The following is a 6,000-nucleotide window of genomic DNA, read 5'->3' on the forward strand; positions in this document are numbered from 1 at the left end:
TCCATCACCTGGTGAACGGATGGACAAAATGTGGTCTACCCATATTGCCACGAAAAGGTGTGAACTACTGCCACGTGCTAGAACGTGAACCTTCGAGACTGGCTTAGTTGGAGAAAGCCAGACGAACGACATCACATATCATAGGATTCCGTCTATATGAAATTTCCACGGAAGGTCAGTCTACAGGAACGGAAAGGAGATTAGTGTTTGCCAGGAATGATATTAGCTGTAGATGCATTTAAAGAATCTTACTGGCTGATGAAAATAATCTAAAACTGGATCATAATGATAGAGGCCTGGCACAGTCAATTTACCAAATATTGAATTGTCCCTTTGAAAGGAGTGGATTTTAGGATATATAAAATATAACTCACTAAAGCTACAAAATAAAAAAATATAAATTTTTAAAGATTTTATTTATTTGACAGAGAGAGACAGGGAGAGAGGGAACACAAGCAGGGGGAGTGGGAGAGGGAGAAATAGGCTTCCCGTGGAGAAGGGATCCCAGGATCCTGGGATCATGACCTGAGCCAAAGGCAGATGCTTAACTACTGAGCCACCCAGGCACTCCAGAAAAGATACCTTTAAGGAGTCATTCCCTCAGAGCAGGACACCGGGTCCCTGCTAAATGCAACAGTCCTGGCCTCATCTCCCTCCTTGCCTTGCTTTCCCATGACATCTCTTATGCTGGGGCGGGGGTGGGGGGGAAACTGTAGATTGCTTTCAGGCAGACCTTCTCCTCTAGGAGGGACCCTTCATGGGGAAGGGCCTGGGTCTATTTTCTTTCAAGCAATTTTATTGAGATATAATTTACACACCATATATTCCTCCAGTTCAAGTATACGGTTCAGTAGTATAATGAATTAGTATATTCACAGGTAAGGACAGCCATCATTGACTCCATTGACTTAGAACATTTTCCTCACCTCAAAAAGAAGGCTGTACCCCTTAGCCATCATTCACCCTCACCCCCAATAATTCCTCCACCTAAGCAACCACTGAGCCCTAAGAAACTGCTAATCTTTGTCTTCAGAGATTTGCTGATTCTGGACAGTTCTCATAAATGGAAGGACATAATATACCATCTTTAGTGGTTGAGTTTCTTTGCTTATTAGCATAACGTTTTTAAGGTTCATCCATGTTGGAACAGTATAGAAGAGCCCTTCGTTCCTTTTATGGCTGAAGAATATGCCATTGTATGGATAGATCACATTTTGTTTATCCATTCATTCATCAGTTAGACAGCTGGGTTGTTTGCAACTTTTGGTCATTTGTGAATAATGTTACATTAATATTTATGTATACACTTTTGTGTGGACATAGGTTTTCATTTCTCTTGGGTATATAAGTAGGGGTGGAATGGCCAGATCATATGGTAACCCTTACGCCAGTCTACTCTCCCACGTGGCTGAAACATTTTACATGCCCAACAACAGGAGAGTTTGAGCGTTCAGATCTCTCCATTTTCTCCCCCAAATTTGTTATTTGACTCTTTGATCATGGCCATCCTAGTGTCAAGTGATATTTAATGTGTTTTTTTCTTTTGAGACTTGAGTGGGAGTGTACATGTGTGCGTGTGTGAGGAGGGAGGGGCAGAGGGAGAGAGAGAAACTCAAGCAGATGCCTCGCTGAGCACAGAGCTTGATGTGGGGCTCGAGCTCAGGACCCTGAGATTATGAACCTGAGATCACTACTTGAGCAGAAATCAAAAGTCAGGCACTTAACTGTTCCACCCACGTGCCCCTCTCATGGCTTTGATTTGCATTCCCTTATGATTAAGGGTGTCAAGCCGCTTTTCCTGTATTTATTGGTGATTTGTAGATCTCTTTCAAGGGAATATCTATTCAGACCTTTTGCCCATTTAGAAGTCAGGTTATTTGTCTTTTTACTATTGAGTCATAAGAGTTCTTTATTCTAGACACAAGTCCCTTATCAGATACCCGATTTGCAAATATTTTCTATCCTTTTGGTTGTCTTTTCACTTACTTGATAGTATCCTCTGAAGCACACAAGGTTTTAATTTTCATCCAATTTACCTTTTCCTTTTGTCGCTTGTGCTTCCAGTGGCGTATCTAAGAATGCATTGCCAAATCTGAGGGTATAAAGATTTATCCCTGTTTTCTTTCAAGAATTTTATAATTTGAGGGTTTTTTTTTTTTAAAGATTTTTTTTTTGAGAGAGGGAACACAAGCAGGGAGGAGGGGCAGAGAGAGAAGCAAACTCTCTGCTAAGCAGGGAGCTTGACTTGGGGCTTGATCCGAGGACTCCCAGATCATGATCTGAGCCAAAGGCGGACATTTAACCAAATGAGCCACCCAGGCAGCCCTATAATTTTAGTTCTTATAGATAAGTCTTTGAGCCTTTCTGAGTTAGTTTTACATATGGTGTAAGTTAAGCATCCAACTTTATTCTTGGGGGTGTAGCCATCCAGTTTGCCCAGAATTATTTAAAAGACTCTTCTTTTCCCTTTGGATGGTCTGGGCACCCTTGTTGAAAAATCAGTTGACCATGAACACATGATTTTATTTCTGGCTCTCTGTTCCATTCCATGGATCACGTTCTATATCTGTCCTTAAGCTGGTACCACACTGTTGTGAATTCTTTTTTTTTAATTGAGGAGTAATTGACATGCAATATCCCACTGGCTTCAGGTGAAAATCGTAGTGATTCGATACCGTTCTGCATTATAAAATGCTCTCCACGGTAAGTCTAGTTACCCCTGTATCACCACACAGTTGTGAATTCTGTTGCTTTTTGTCACCACTGCATTGCCTGGAACACTGCCTGTTCACATTATATGCTGGATATTCAAAGCCCAGCCACGAAATGCCACTAGGAGCACACCCGTAATCAAAAAAGTTGGGTTTAGCTTACTGCAAGCGAAGGAGAACCCACCCCACAGGAACTCCAGAGAATCTCAAAAGGAAGCTTCTGTGAGAGTCCTCTTAGAGGGTTCAGGCTGGTGCTGAGTGATTTGGGGAGAGGTTGAGAAAGCAGAGGCAGGCTGGGGGTGGGTGTTGCCAAGAAGTGGGGTGCGATTCAGTGGTAAGGATCTTCATTTATATCTAAAAGGTGGGAGGATTCTGTAGGGCTAGAGCCGTCACCGGTGGGGAAGCACAGTCCCTCAAAATGGCTCACTCACACCCAGTGGCCTGGTCTGTGGCCTCTTCTGAACAGGGACATCATTCCTCTGGGAATTCCTTGGTCTGATTGTCAGCAGAGCTGTTTTCTATTTTCTGGGAGCCTACAAACTGTCCCCTCTGCAGAAGAACTAGACCTTCACCAGCCAACCAAGGCGGACCCCATGTCTCCCATGACATTAACTCTCAAGCTGACTTGAGGGGCCCACACAAGGACAAGGGGCCAGCAGGGAAGGTACGAGGTGTGCACCGACCAGAGTCTAGACCACTAACTCACCATGTGGCTTGGCTACAGTCATTTTCCTTCCCTGAGGCTCAATTGCCTCATCTATAAGGTAGGGAGATGGGCTGGACAGTGCCTGGACCGCCTTCTAGTTCCTCATCTGTGATGTAGCCATCTTTTTTTTTTTTAAACAGGTCCGTGACTGGCACAGCCCAATCTTTTTTTTTTTTTTTTTTAATATTTTGACAGAGAGAAATCACAACTAGGCAGAGAGGCAGGCAGAGAGAGAGGAGGAAGCAGGCTCCCCGCAGGGCAGAGAGTCCAATGTGGGACTCTATCCCCGGACCCTGGGATTATGACCTGAGCTGAAGGCAGAGGCTTTAACCCACTGAGCCACCCAGGCGCCCCTGTAGCCATCTTCTTATGCTATTTCAGAGAGAGGGAAATCTTCGCTGATACACGTTCCTATTTCACCGCCCCCCCATCCCCACCACACACACACACACACACACACACACACACACACACATTCCCTCTCTCACCCTCTCTTCCTCCACCCTCCCCCCACAGCTGAGTCATCTGGCCTCAAGTTCCTATTCAGTCTTTTAGCTCAGCAGCAACCAAACAGTTGGATTTTATATCTGGCAAAATTTTCTAAAAACGTCTTTAGGATCCACATAGGGTTGCCAACATTTTATGCTGTCAAATAGGACATTAAAAATCACAAGTACTACCACCTGTTGCATTGTGTTGTAAAAGAAAGGATAATAGATAAAAGAAAGGATAATACTCTCAAACAGCCTTCATGCCCCTCATTTCTTGGACAATGGAGGAAAGCCCTCTTGGAATGGGCTGTTCTCACCTGAGTTTGGGCCCAGCTGCCTCTTTGCCAGGCTTTGACTCATTAAAATGCAGATACCGTGAAGGATTCAGCCTTGATTGTCCATAAGGGGGTGATGGGCTCTTGGAGGGGGTGGTGCCCGGCAGATGTGGGGGGCGGGAAGAGCTCAGATCTGGGCTCTGAACACCAGGGCTGAGGCAGCTGCATGACCTAGAGGGAAGGACCCACGTGCCCAGACGCAGCTCATCTGTGAGACTGGAGACAGGTGTGGGAGAAGGTGTTGAGAACTTGTGAAGCTCTAATCAAATGAAGGCTTAACTAGCCGATCCATTGTCCCTCTGGCCTTAACACCTCCCCAGCTGGCCTCTTCTATGCCCAGTCATTTCCAAGTCCAACGTTCACCCAAAGCCTGTGAGAAATACTGGTGTGTGTGTGTGTGTGTGTGTGTGTGTGTGTGTGTGTGTGTGTATGTGTGATTCCAGGAACCTCCGTGTTTTTGTGGAAGGGAGCGGGAAGTGGAAAGTAAGTGGTCTACCCGCAGAACAATGCTGTGGGGCTGTTTTTTTTAACTCTTCAGCGTCACCAAATAACATGGCATCTGTGGGGTCCCACTGGACCTGGAAGAGCTGCATTTAAAGATGGGACCCCTCCCACACCCCAGAGCATTCTCTCAGGGCCTAGAGGTGGGCTCTGCTACTGTGCCTTTAAGAGGGGCTCCGGTGTGTCCAGAGGGAGCCAATCAGCAGATGAGGGAGGAGCTACTTGGGCCATAGGCAAGGCCTGCCTATAAAGTGTCTGTAGGAACCGCACCCCCCAACCCCACAGTGACAGCCTCCTGAGGCCTGAGCAAACTTGTTTAAAGGGACAGTGTCCCAGAGGGATCACTCACAGGTGTAACAATCCAGCGCTACTGAACTGACCCATGCATCCTCAGAGCGGCTGCTGCCCCCACCCCCCACCCTCAAGATGATAATTTGCTGGGAAAGACGAGTGATTTATCTGTCTAATTGGGCTTTTATTTGCATTTTAAATCACGCTCTTTTGCTAAACTAATGGACCCCCTATTTATAGATGACTCCAACACAAAGTGACTACTAATTACTACAATTAATATCACGTTAAGGGCTTGCCAGCCAACTTCACAGCAACTTGTATCGCCTACTCATTTTCAATTAAGGCACATTGACAGGGAGAATACGTGGTTATTAAGAGCGGGCCCTGGGGTGTAATTACTGCTCACAAGGTCATTAAGCAGGTCCCCCGCAGGGTGGGCACCTTGGAGCCTGGGGGCTGGGGGCCCAGATCTGTGTCCTACCCTGGGGCCCTAAAGCCTCAGTGCCCGCAGGCTGCCAGGGCAGATGGGGGCCTGGCTCTGAGCTGCCTGGAGGTGGAGCAGATGATGCCAGAAGGCTTGGGGCTGGGATGGCAGAGCCAGGCAGGGAGGCTGAGGGGGACGAGCCACCCTTTCTTGAAGACAGCAGTTTGTGGCAGCCAGCGGAAAGCTGATGGAACCGCAGCTTTCCCGGAGCAGCAAGCATCTGAGGAGGCCTCCTCGGGGACAGGCAGGGGGTTGGCAGTCAGGAGGGTGGAGGGACCGTGGGGATGAGAGCCTGGGAAGGAGACAGCTGCCAAAGCACTGTGTGGGGGTGTGGCCTGTGAGCCTGGGGGTTAGAGAATGGGCTAGGGGGCTGGGAGGAAGCCCAGGCTCCAAATGCCAGGGAATATCCTTTCTGAGGAGGAGAACGGGAAGGTGAGGAAAATCCATGGATAAAGGAGAAGACCTGGAAGGGATGTGG

This window comes from Mustela erminea, chromosome 4 (genome assembly GCF_009829155.1).
Source record: "Mustela erminea isolate mMusErm1 chromosome 4, mMusErm1.Pri, whole genome shotgun sequence".
Lineage (NCBI taxonomy): Eukaryota > Metazoa > Chordata > Mammalia > Carnivora > Mustelidae > Mustela > Mustela erminea.